This window comes from Eptesicus fuscus, chromosome 18, assembly GCF_027574615.1.
Source record: "Eptesicus fuscus isolate TK198812 chromosome 18, DD_ASM_mEF_20220401, whole genome shotgun sequence".
Classification (NCBI taxonomy): Eukaryota; Metazoa; Chordata; class Mammalia; order Chiroptera; family Vespertilionidae; genus Eptesicus; species Eptesicus fuscus.
The window spans coordinates 33,548,534-33,562,336 of NC_072490.1; positions in this window are offsets into that span (position 1 = coordinate 33,548,534).

Here is a 13,803-nt window from a genome sequence, read left to right on the forward strand (position 1 = left end):
GGCCAAATGCCATTTAATAGAAGGGGAAACTGAGGCTCTGAGAGGGGTGGTGACTTGCCATGTCTTCTTGACTCTAAGACTCATTTCTCAATGTCCTGGGAACCTACAACAGGAGTAGTGGTATAAGGGAGGGAAGTAGGGAAATTTATAACCCTGGAAACACCCACCAACAGACTGTGGGCTCTACTGCACATAATACATGCTGACTGAACGCATGGTGGAATGGATGAAGGCCAGGCTCGTGGGTGGTGTTTTGTAGTGAATGAATCAATGAAAGAATGGATGATTCTCAATAGGGCACATTAAAAGACTCCCAGCCACTGTCCGTAAAGGGGAAGCCTGGAGCCATCTGCTCCCCTGTCCTCAACATGGTATTTTCTCTCTCCCCTCCTGTTCCTCCAGGGGAACCACCTGCCCAGCTCAGTTTCTCGATAGGAAAGAATTGTCTCTGTTTTCCTCTGTCTCCTGCCTCTCAAACCTAGTTCCATGATTCATTCCTTCACAGACATCTCTTCCTAGACTGAGGAATGAGCACTAATGGGCTGCCTTAGTTTCTTGCTAAGGGACAAGTTTATACTTTGAAAGGGGTAGTCTTGGGAAAAAGGAATCTGAGAACTTGCTGTGTGATCTGGCAGCATCCAGGATTAGGGCTTAGCCTAGAGCTGGAATTAGGGTTCAGTCTGTAACGAGGGTCAGGGCTCAGTTAGGAGATAGAGTTAGAGGTCATCCAGGGATCAGGGTCAGAGCTCAGGGCTCAGTCTATAACTTGGGTTAGGATTCAGCTGGGGTAAGTTTTGGGGTCAGACAAGGACTAAGAACAAGTTTGGGTACACAGTCAGGATCAGGGCTTAGTTCATTCCATGCATCAGCTTTGTCGATTAGTCTGTGGTTAAGGCCAGGAATCCATCTATGGCCTGAAGAAGGACTCAGTCTGTGACCAGAGTCAAGGCCCAGGTTATGACCTGGATCAGGGCTTAGCCTGGAACTAAGATCAGGGCTCAGTCTGTTTTCAGGGTCAGAGCCTGGGCTATAACTAGAGTCAGGGCTTAGTCTTAGACTGAAATTAGAAGTAAGTGTATGAATAGAACTAGTGCTGAGTTTGGGAACAAATTCAGGCCATAGGCTAAAGTTAAGATCAGGGCTCAGTCTGGAACCAGAGCCAGAGCCAGAGATCAATCTGTGATCAGGGTCAGGGCCCAGGTTATGATCAGGATCAGGGCTCAGTTTATATTTGAGGCTGTATATAGCCAGGCTATGACTGGGATGAGTAGTCAGTCTGAGACCATGATCAGGGCTCAGTCTACATCAGTGTTCAGTAGCTCCTTTGTGGATTCCTAATGAAAAGAGTGAACACAGCCGAAACCGGTTTGGCTCAGTGGATAGAGCGTCGGCCTGCGGACTGAAGGGTCCCAGGTTCGATTCCGGTCAGGGCATGTGCCTTGGTTGCGGGCACATCCCCAGTGGGGGGTGGGCAGGGGGCAGCTGGTCGATGTTTCTCTCTCATCGATGTTTCTAACTCTCTGTCCCTCTCTCTTCCTCTCTGTAAAAAACCAATTATATATATATATAAAAGAGTGAACACAGCTTCCAGAACCCCTTAGCTCCCTCCCAAAATTCAGACCCCCTGAAGCCAACTGAGTTTTCCATCTATTCCTTAAAAACCTAGCTCCTCTCTAGCAGAACTGTCCTGATTTTCCCACGCCACCAGGGAGCTGCCTCAGTGCCTCCACTCAGACCCTGTCTCCCGCCCTCCTGCTAGGGAGCCTCCTGGCTCCAGGGTTATTAAGGAAGAATCTGTGGGAAGAAGCGGATAAACAAAATCCATCACGCGGGGCTGGGGCAGGCGCCCGGTCCTCCTGTGGCTCCTCGGGCAGCAGCACTGAGTGGGGTGATGTTGACAGGAGACTTAATGAAATCCAGAGGGAGGTGCCCTGGCAGAGCCCACCTGGAAGGAGGCCCAAGATGGTAATTAAATTCATTCTGGTGTGTGTCCCAACAAGCACAGAAGCAAGAGTGGGGGCCAGGGCCCATTCACCCAGGGCTCCAGGAGTTTGTCATAATTGCAGTGAAAAATAAGTTTCGGAACTTACATAACCCCACTGCTTGGGCCCTGAAGCTTAGGCCCGAAATGCACATATTGCAAAGCTGTACCTGCACACCAGAGTCGCCTCTGTGGGTCATAGGACGTGCAAGAGCACAGAACAAGAACTTGGTTCTTGTTCCCATTTCTCAGATGAGGCAAAATGAGGCTCAGGAAGCAAAAGTATCTTGTTCAGAGTCATATAATCTGGACATAGGACTACTATCAAGCGCCAGATCCCAGTTATCCTGCCTCAGACCTCTCCAGTGTGGAGACTGTTGGGGACCAGGAGAGGGGGAGATTTTCTCTGCCTGAGAAGGAGGAAAGGAAGGCTCTTGAGTGGAGCCCTCTAAAGGAGAGTGGGGGGTGGCCTGGCCAAGAAGGGGAAGAGCATACCAGTCAGGGGGAACAGCACATACAAAGGCATGGTGGCTGGAAAGAACATAGCATGATGGGAGGAAGGGGCTGACTGCAGGTGCAAGGGCAGGGGTTGGGGAGGAGGTAGAGATGGGGTAGCGAAGAGCCCAATATGCAGGGGAGCCACAGAAAAGTTTTCCACCTCTTATTTCATCCTCACATTGGCCCTGTGAGCTAGATGCTTTCATTGTTCCCATCCAACAGATAAGTAAACTGAGGGAATTTGAGACATCTGCCCACAGCAACACAGCCAGAACGTCACACAGCTGGGATTAGGAACCCACATCTGTAGGGCTCAAATCTGCTCCCTTAAACATGCTTATTTCTTTTTTTAATATGTTTTTATTGATTTTTTTAGAGAGCGGAAGGGAAAGGGAGAGGGAGAGAGAAACATTGATATGAGAGAGAAACATCAATCAGCTGCCTCTTACACGTACCCTGACTGGGGACCAGGATTTGAATCAGTGACCTTTCGGTGCACAGGACAATGCTTAACCAACTGAGCCACACTGGCCGGAGCTAAACATGCTTATTTCTTGCTGTGCCCCCCACCCCCCACAACTTTCTTGGCCAGATTGGGGTACCAATAGGATCTCTAGGAAGAGGGGAGGAGAGATCGGACCACTCACCCAGGAGCAGGGCAGCAGCAGGGAGCCGATTTCTTTCTTTTTTTTTTTTTTTAATATATTTTATTGATTTTTTTACAGAGAGGAAGAGAGAGGGATAGAGAGTTAGAAACATCGATGAGAGAGAAACATCGATCAGCTGCCTCTTGCACACCCCCTATTGGGGATGTGCCCGCAACCAAGGTACATGCCCTTGACCGGAATCGAACCTGGGACCCTTGAGTCCGCAGGCCGACTATCCACTAAGCCAAACCGGTCTCTGCAGGGAGCCGATTTCTGACCCGAGGCTTCTGAGGCTTCCGCAGGGCTATCTCCAAGGATGAGGAAGCAGAGGGGTGGGGTGGGGTGGGGGCAGACCTATGGGGACAGGGGAGAGAGAATTACAGGGAAGCCAGTTCCAGCTGAACTAGGAGTTCTTGAAATGAGCATCCATCCTGGGAGGGATGTAGGCAGGGGAGAGACAGAAGAAGTCATCCCCTGAGATGAGAACTTCACATCTGAGTTCTTAGGAGCACCCACTTCTGCAGAAAGCCATTTTTGGCCATTGGCAATTTCGAGGTGTCTCTGAATAAAGCTCCTAAAAGAGGCAAGGCCTGCCAGGGGATCTGTTTGCTTCCAGAGGGTTTCCTCTTTAGATGTTTCCAGCATCATGAACACAGCCTCCAAACAGAACCTGAAGTAAAAGTCCTTAGTGTGTGGAGACCTCTCCGTGGGGTCCCGTCTCTCCCCTGAGAAAGAGGCAACAGATGCAGTAGCACAGAGAGGGGGAGTGACTGACTGAGAGTCACACAGCATGGTGCAGGTGAGCCTCCTGGAGAAGGGTTATGGCCAGGCTCCACCTTCAGGGCAAGGCCCTCTGTTTGGGTCAGAGGGCCCTTGACATCTCTCTCAATCAGGAATGAGGGTGTTTGTTCTTGGCTGAATATTTCCCCAACCGCAGATGAGACGGGATGGGACTGCACATTCCAGATTCCTGGCAGCTTGGGAAAACTGTCCTGTGGGTCCTGCCTGGTCACTTCGCCTCCTTCCGGTGGCCTGCTGCCCACCCCCAAGGCCCTGGGGTCTGGCTGCCAGCTTGGATGAGAACCCTGCTTGTGGCCAAAGGTGCTGGCAACATCCCACCACCTCTCCTTTCCCCTCCCTCCAGACTCCCCAGTTCCTTCCCTCAGCTCTCATCTCCTCAGATGTTAACCTGCCTCGTGAGAATGGAATTTCACCAGACACAGCGAGGACACGCATCTCAGCAGCTCGTGCTGCAGCCCAGAGGCATGACAACAGTGTGGCCTCCTTGGAGAAGGGCAGGTGTGCTCAGGCTGAAGCACGAAACTCCTGCCCGGCAAGGGGTGGGTGATGAGGCAGCAGGGTAGGTCCGGGCCAGCCTACCCAGGGCCCAGAGCACTGAGGACCTGTGTTTTATCTTGGAGCAATAGGGAGCCATGGAAGTTGAGCAGGGGATGCCAGGGGCAGAAATGTATTCCCAAAAGCTCCCTCAGTAAGGGGGGAGGGGCGCCACGGGTGCCAGGGACCAGTGGATTGGCTAAGCAAGAGGGGAGAGCCAGGAGATTAGGGAGGAAGCTGAAGTGAGGACCCAGCCCAAGTGGGGTGCAGAGGAAGGGACCAGCCAAACATCTCCAAAGGACAAAAAAGACAGGCCATGACTGATAATCATGGGGCTGAAAGATATGGGTATTAGGGCCCCCATTTTACAGAAGGAAAAACTGAGGCTTAGAAGGAAGTGATTTGCCCAAGGTCATTTGTGCAGGTAGTGGTGTAGCTGGTACCATGGATTCCCAGTCCAGCGCCTTTTCTCTCTACTGCAGCCCCCCTGGCAGAGTTTAATGACTTTGACACCTGTGGTTGGGATTTCTGAGGTGACTCACACCCCCAGCCAGGTCCTAGTCAGAGGGGCATGCCTCCACCCCCATTCCCTCACTCCACCATGCCTGCAGTGAGCCCCACTTCCCCACAGTCTCTATCTCCCCTTCCACTCTTTGGCGGGGCCCGTTTTGGGAAGTTCAGGAGTCAACCTCCCTTCCTGGTTTCATCCAACCTAAATGCCTCCTCCCTCTCCAGCCCCACCACTGTCCTAGTCTAGGCCCCATCATTGCTCCCCTGCACAATTGAGCAGCCTTCTCCCCAGCACATCGACCCCCATGCACTCTACTATCTTTGTGACACCAAACTGATGTCCCCAAATAGAGCACACACTTTCACATGGCCATGACTTTGTACTTGCCATTCACTCTGCCTCGTTCACTCTTCTGGTGAACTCCTATTCATCCCTTGATACCCAACTGAAAACTACTTCCTCTGGGTTGCTCTCCCAGACAGAATCAGGTGTCTGCCCCACCACCTGGGAGGGCCTTGGGGGCAGAGGGCCTGTCTCATCTCTGCCTCCCCAGCACTCAGAACAAGGCCAGGTACATACCAGGTACTCAATAACTGCTGAGTAGAGAGAGAGATGAATGAAGAAACAAGCAAGTGAATCAAGGAATGACTAATGCTCACACCCTGTAAGAACAGGCAGTCAAAGGTAGGTTTAAAGCCAGACAGACCAAGACCAAATTCCAGCTCTGCCTCTTGCTGGCTGGGTGGCCAGGTGCTTCAGGCCCCAGAACCTCAGTTTCTGCCTCTGTAGAGTGTTGGCAATCATTCTCAATGTGCGGTTTGGTAACACACTGATAACAGACACAGCGCGGTGAAGTACTTGAGCGTGTGCTCTGTGAAGCCATCAGGCCTGGGTTCAAATCTTGCACCTGCCATTTTCCAGCTGTGAGCTTGGCCAAGTTACTTGACTGCTCTGTGCCTCAATTCCCCCACCTGTAAAGTGAAGAATAATAGTGCGGAGCTCATAGAGTGATTTTAAAAGGATCACATGAGGAGATGCATGTAACATGCCCACAACAGAATGTGGAAGTAGTCAGTAAGGGCCAGATACACTTGTGTTTCATGAAGCTTACATAGAGTGTGTAACACGAGGTGTGTGCTTGCACGGGGTGAGCGTCCTGCTCTCCTGCCTCCCCTCGGTCCATCCTGTGGCCCCGGGACAGTGCTGCAGGGACATGTCCAGGGGCAGAGGGTCTGATTAGCTGTCATGGTCGTGGCCCCTCTAAGCAGAAAGAGCAGTGGGTCAAACACTGCAGGAGCCGCTGTTCTCCCACTCAGAGGTCGAGTCAGCTGCCCACTTCAACAATAACGGCATTCGTTTCAGAACCTTCCCTGAGGGTGGACAATATAAAGCAAGTCACACTGCGAGGGGACTTCCGCTGGGTGGGTTTTAGCTGAACTCTGCTCCAGAAGCGCCTTTTCAGCAGGCTCCCAATCAGAGTGTGTGAGCCTGATTATTTTAGTTGCTATTCTTTTTTGACCTCTATCAGGCGATTCGGCCAAATTATATGATTTAACCCCTTCAGCCTGGTGACGAGAACGTCATTCCCAGTGGAAGGAGGAGGAGACAGGCTCAGAGAGGTCGCCAAATAATCCTAAAGTCACCCAGCATGGAAGTAGTTAGACGCAGAGCCCACCTGGGTCAGACTCCAAGGCAGTGCTCTCACCACTGCTTCTCAGTGCTGGCAAATGTGGGAGTCAGCTGAGGAGCTTGGGAAATGTTGACTCCGGGGTGGGCCTGGGCATTGGATTTTATAAAGCTCCCCCGGAAATCCACCAGGCAGCCAGGTTGGGGGACAGGTCCAGGGGACAGAGGAGCGCACCTAGGAAGATATGTCCCATAGGAGAGATGTAATCCATGCAGCTCTAATCCCTGCCCTCCCCGCCCCCCCTCCCCCCCCAATGATAGAGTGACCATCTGTGCCTTGCAGAGCCAGTTCCTCCCAGCCCTCCCCTCGCCTGCCCAGGGACAATTTTATCACTAAAGACCAGACCCGCCCTAGCTGGTTTGGCTCAGTGGATAAAACGTCGGCCTGAGGACTGAAGGGTCCTGGGTTAGATTCTGGTCAGGGGCACATGTCTGGGTTGTGGGCTCATCCCCAGTAGGGGGCATACAGGAGGCAGCCGATCAATGACTGTCATCATTGATGTTTCTATCTCCCTCTCCTTCTCCCTTCCTCTCTGAAATAAGTGAAAAAGTATTTTTTTAAAAGACCAGACCCCAGCCAGATGTAGGCATGGAACTTCTGCAAAGCTGCAAATCAGCAAGGAGGCAGCAGATCTCTGTGTGTGTGTGTGTGTGGTTTTTTTAAGAATAGTTTCTTGATTTTGAGAGAGAGGGGAAAGGAGAGGGAGAGAGAGAGGAACATTGATGTGAGAGTGAAACATCAATCGGCTGCCTCCTGCATGTCCCCTACTGGGGACTGAGCCCGCAACCCGGGCATGTGCCCTGACCAGGAACCAAATCAGTGACCTTTTGATGCATGGGTCAATGCTCAACCACTGAGCCACACAAGCTGGGCTGGGTTTGCCATTTTAAATACAGGAAAGACTGCTCTGGCTGGTATAGCTCGGTTGGTTGGAGTATCATCCCATACACCGAAAGGTCACAGGTTCAATTCCCTGTCAGGGCACGTACTGGGTTGCTGGTTTGGTCCCCCGTTGGGGTGCATACCAGAGGCAACCAATTAATGTTTCTCTCTCACATCAATGTTTTTCTCTCTTTTTTTCTTTCTCTAAAAATCAATAAATATATCCAAAGATATCCTCCAGTGAGGATTAAAAATAAGTAACTAGTGGAAAGAGTACACTGACAGGAGGACATTTGCGAAGAGGCCAAAGAAGTGAGAGATTAGTGTGACTATTTGAGAAGAGAAGATTCCAGACTGGGGGAAGCAAGTGCAAAGGTCCTGAGGCAGAGACCTGAGATTTGAACAAGTAGGAGGCCAGTGGGGCTTGAGCAGAGTGACAAGGGGAAGGTAATGGAAGGTGAGGCCTCAGAGGAGATGGGGATCAGACTGTACAGGTTTTGTGGGCCACTATGAGGACTTTGGCTTTGATCTCAAGTGAGGTGGGAGCCATGGAGGCGCTGCTGAACAGAGGAGGGATGAGGGTTGACTTAGGGTTTAACAGGATCTTTCTGGGCCCTGTGAGAAGAGGCTGAAAAGGTAAGGGAGAAGCAAGAGACATTATGTTGGCTGCACCAGGTGGTAGCAGTGATATGGCAAGAAGTGAGTGATTTCTGGGTATGTTTTGAAAGTAGAGCCAATAGGAACTGGAGAAAGAAAGGAGTGGAGAGGGGTGGAGATAGGAGGGGAGGGCAGGGGAGGGGAGGGGAGAGGAGAAGAAGGGAAGAGAAAGGAGGGGAGAGGGGAGGAGAAGGGAGAGTAAGACAGGAGAGAGGGGACATATGCCTCTCTGTTCTCTCTGGTCCGTGACAGGCATCACTCACTGAGGCCTTTTTTTCTGTTGTTCCTAGATTGATCCTCAGAAACCTCCTCAGCCCAAACCTATAAGCCATTATTCCCATTAATCAAGATTGAATACTGAATGAGGCTAGAAAGCAGTGTGGGCTCACACAGGGATGGAAACCATTGTTTGTGGGTACTACCATGTGCTTGGCACTAGCTAGTTGCGCCTTTCTTTCTTTCTTTCTTTCTTTCTTTCTTTCTTTCTTTCTTTCTGTTTTAAATTAATTATTTTCCAGCGTTATCGCTAGCTGTTTTTCAAATTTTCTCATTTCAGTACTCACAACACAAACTATGGGGTGAGCATCATCATCCCCGTTTCACAGATGAGGAAACTGAGACTTTGAGAAGTCTAGAGACTTGTCCAGAATTTTCCAGGTAGGAAGTTTGGCACCAGAATTCAAACACAGCAGCTGCTTATTCCAGCTCCCCACCGGAGACCCCACTCCCTACCTTGCCAGGCCTCACCCACCACACCTGGGCCTCCTGGCCCTGCCAGGGCGCTACATTCCAGCAGGCTAATAGAGGCAGGTGTGAGCAGAGCACACCTGGAGGCTGAGAACCCCGCCTACCAACCCCTGGCCTATCACCAGGCTGGGTGGCGTGGAGGGGTACTGCTCTGTGCTCTGACTTTGACTTCGGGAGCCAGGCACTGACTGGGGGATGGCCCCTCCCAGCCCAGGGGGCTGCCAGCTAAGCCCGGCCAAGGGCGTCAGTCTTCTCTCTCTGACGCACGTAGAAGTTCAGGGCCAAGAGTTACTAAGAAAAAGGTACAACTGAGGACACAGTGCCGTCAATGCCTGGAGAAGCCAATCTCAAGGTGGAAGTGCTGGCCATGTCACCTGGGCCACACTCTCCTCCGCTGGGGCATCTCCCACATAATCAGAGAGCTGATGTGTGTGTCTGCTTGGAGGGGTCCCTAGAGCCTGCTGTGACTTAGGAGGACAAAGAGGCTCATGATCCCACAGGGGGCTCCAGGGCGAGACAGCCTGAGCTCAGAGCCCAGCTCTGTCGCTTACCTGCTGTGGGGCCTTGGGCCAGTTACTTTACCTGTCTGGGCCTCCTTCCAGGTATAAAGAGAATAATAATAGCACCCACCTCGGGGTTTTGTGAGTATTGTGAGTGGTAATACATGCGAAACATTTACAGTAGCACAGTTGGTGCTTAGGAAGGTTAACTACCATCATCACCATCATTATTCATCCCTGAGTCTTCAGGATCCACAGGAACCTGAGCAGGTGCCCAGTAATCTAGAAGTACCAGCCTCCTTGAGGTGGTACCAGGGGGCTGGGGCCGGAGGGAGCTGGTTATGAGCCCATGTGAGCTAACACCTAGCTGTGTGACCTTGGGCAAGTGCAGTGCCTTCTCTGGACCTCCATCTCCCTCTTGTTCATGTGCAGACATGCAGGCAGGCCCTCCCAGCTCTGCAGCTCTGTGACTAGACATTTTTGGAGAAGAAGTTACCTGCTCTGGGCCAGGTGCTTGGTGATGCCTTGATAGCGGATTTGGAGGGGGCTCGGGGACCCTGGGCTGGCCAGTCTCTTGGAGGAGTAATTGGGTCTTGGTTATTTGGTTTCCCCTGTGCATCCCCCGCAGCAGGCTGTAAGTTCCAGAGGTGAGCTGTGCTCTCTCTTGGCACTCTGCAAAGCTCAGCCTCTTGGTACCACACTCAGGTCGGGCTCCACCTCCTCCAGGAAGCCTTCTTGATCCAGGCTGAGTTAGCTGCCTTCCTAGGCCTCCTCTGGGCCCCTTCTCATGCGATGGTTGGGTTTGGAGGGATGAGGGATGAGGGATGAGGGGTCTGTCTTCCTACCAGATAAGTTCTCTTGGAGGTGACCTGTTGCTGGGTCCCTGGCACTGTAGAGTGCCAGCCATAGTAGGCACGGGAAGTCCTTGATGAATGAATGGATGAGTGAATGAAAGAATGTGTGGAGGCCACCTAAGACTCTAGGGATCTTCAACACTGTCTGCCTAAAGGGGTGGGATGTGCTGAGGGAAGCACAGAGAACGAGGAGCCACAAGATTAGGATCCGAACCCTGGCTCTGCTGTGTCCTCACTGAGCAGGCTTTCCCACTGTGAGCCTCAGTTTCCTTATCTGTCAAAAGTGGCCAATTCTCGCTGCCGAGCAGGCAGGCCCCCAGGGAAAGTGGGTTCCCCGAGGTACTGGAGACAGTGTGGTGTGGCACTAAGGGATCGGTGCTCTGAGGGTTTCTGTTCAGTCCTGACTAGGTCAGAAGGGCTGAGCACAGGGCCGGGTGTCTCGGAACCCTCTCTGCCATTCGCTGTTCCGTCCTGTTAGCAAAGTGAAGCAGGGCTCTGGCTCTGAACTCTCCCAGGTACCAGCATCTAAAGAAATTTTAAAAAACTGTGTTCCGTCTTTCTTATATTTGTTTTTCTGGTGCTGCCTGTTTATAGCAGCCATTTCTCAGATGTGATGTGGCTTTTTCCTTTTTAAATATGCTGACCTACGCAATAGTGTCAGGCAGTGGAGGGGTTAAGCCCAGGGCCTGAGGGGGCTCCGGCGGTCCAGGTTCAAATCCCAGCCCTGCCTCTTCATTGCTGTGTGCACTCAGGCGGTTCTTCTTGCCTCAGTTTCCCTACCTGTATAGTTTACGGATAGCACTGGAACCCCTGTCTGGCCTGAGGGCTGTTATGAGGGTTGGTGGGTATAAAGTGCTCAGATCTGGAACAGTGGCATAGTCAAGGTTACCTTCTGCTATGAAGTTGTTTTAAAAAGTGGGTTGATGCCCAGTCAGTGTGGCTCCATGGTTGAGCGTCAACCTATGAATCAGGAGGTCACAGTTCGATTCTCAGTCAGGACACATGCCCAGGTTGCAGGCTCGAACCCCAGTAGGGGGCGTGCAGGAGGCATCTGGTCAATGATTCTCTCTCATCATTGATATTTATATCCCTCTCTCCCTCTCCCTTCCTCTCTCTGGGGGGAAAAAAAAAAAATATATATATATATATATATATATATATATATATATATACACACACACACACACACACACATACATACACATACTTTTTTTGGGGGGTGGTTGATGAGCAAGTGTGTTAAATAAACCTGGTGATTGGCAGACAGCATGGCTTGGGAACCACTGGCCTGGGCCACCCGCTCCCCCCAACCCCCCTGCTCCCCACAGCCTGCTGCTACCTGCCTGCCTCCTGGTAAGCTCCCAGCAGCAGAGCCTTAATCTCTGAGCTGGTAAACATGCGATCAGGTTTCTCAGCTTTGTCCTGCTACTTGTTGTACTTCTCAGGCCATGTACCCTCCTCCCACCCTGACTCCAAAAGCCCTAGGTTCCAGGCCTACGTCTGTCCCTGACATACTTAGTCTCCTCATCTATGAAATGGGCAGGGGCACCTACCTCTCACCCACAAAATGGCCACATGCTGCTCTTACTTCACAAGCTGTGATGAGAAATGGAGCTGCTGTTATCACAGGCACTGGCATTATTGTTGCTCACTGGCTGGCTCAAACACTTGACGGCAGGGCCCCGAAGGCTTCCATTGTGCCCTGCTCACTGCCACCTCTCACCTCTTCCTCAGCTGGGACCTCACTCAGAATGGCCCTCCCATTCTTTACTGTCCACCCCTCCTCCCCACCACTTGGAGCATCCCAAAGTCCAGGAACCAAGGGCCTCACCTGCCACCTGGTAGGTCAGGGAGGGCGAGGCAGAATAGCAAAGGCCAGTCAAACCTGGGTTAGTAACTGTGTGGCCTTAGGAAGGTCACTTGACTCTCTGTGCCTCAGTTTCTTCATCTATAAAATGGACAGTGGCTTCCTCATAAGGTAATTGTGGTGATTTCATAAGCTGTGTGCCTGGCTCACGCTCAGCCTCCCATGGCTGTGTCCACTTGTATTACCATTCTTTTGAGACTTCTGCCGGGTGGTTTCTGCACTGTGCTCGGTCTTGGCGTGCATGAAGATATTCACCTCGTCCCACACTCCACACACCGCTACCCTGGCAGACTGGTGGCCCCTTTTATCTGTCCCTCTCCCCGGCCCATTCATTCTACCTCCACTGCAGCCAGCACCTGGCTTCCAGACCCCGTGTCCAACCAGCCCCTCCTCTGCTCCAAGCCTTCGATGGTGCTTCATCGCCCTGGCCCCTTCCTGGCACTCTCCCGGCCAGACCCCTGACGTGATTCCCCAGTTATGCCTTATGCTCTCCCAGCTGGGCCTCGAGCCCAGAGGCCTCTTTGGCCAGCCCGTCTCGTCACCTGCTGAAATCTTATTCATGCTTCAAGGCCTGCAGTTGCCACTTCCTGCCCAGAGCTGAGGGTCGGCCATGCCTGCGTGTGAATCACGGCTCCCACCACTTATTTGCTGCTTGATCTGGGCCAAGTCACTTTTCATCTCAGAGCCTCAGTTTTCCTATCTGGAAAACAGGATCATGTTGGAGATTAAAGATAACGTACTTTATGGAGAGAATCCAGTGCTCTGGGCACCCATCCAAGCATTTACCGGCGTGATTTCATTTTCTTTTCCTAACTGCATTGTGGCGTGGGTAACAGCTAACATTTATGAGCAATGACTCTGTGCAAGCACTTCATTTAATCCTCAAAACAATGCCCTAGGACATTGGTCGGCAAACTGCGGCTCTCGAGCCGAGGTTTGCCGCTCTGTTGACTAATGAGTTTGCCGACCACTGGATAGGGGCTTAATCACAAGGAACAACAACAGCCTGTAATTATTGGAATCGAGAGTCTAGGTCAGTGGTCAGCAAACTCATTAGTCAACAGAGCGACAAACCGCGGCTCGCGAGCCGCATCAGTTTGCCGACCACTGCCCTAGGAGAAGGACTGATATTATCCCCATTTTACACATGGGGAAACTAAGTCACATGATGGCGAAGTGACCAGCCCAAGGCCACACCATAACAAATGGCAGAGCTGGGCAGTCTGGCTCCAGAACATAGGTACTGAGCCACGTGGTGATGTGATCTCTAAATATACCCATTTCAGTGAGGACACTGAGACCCAGAGAGGAAACGTGACTTGTCCAAGTCCACGCAGCGAGGACACAGCAGAACTGAGTCCAAAGCTGGATCATGCCTAACGCCACACTTGCTGCCCTATCCTGTGCCTAACACAAGGCCAGGCACACAGCAGAGCCTCTGCAGAGGAGACCGAACGGGGCTCCCACTGGCTAAGGGGAGATCACGGTCCCTGGGAATCTGCAGGTTCCCCTTCAGGGCCCCTGAGCCTTTTGCCTGGGGTAGAAATGAGTTGTGAACAAGGGTAGCCCTCCTACCCACCCGGGAGCTTCTTGATGATGGGGACTTTGCCTCATTTATTTATCCATCTACGCACCCA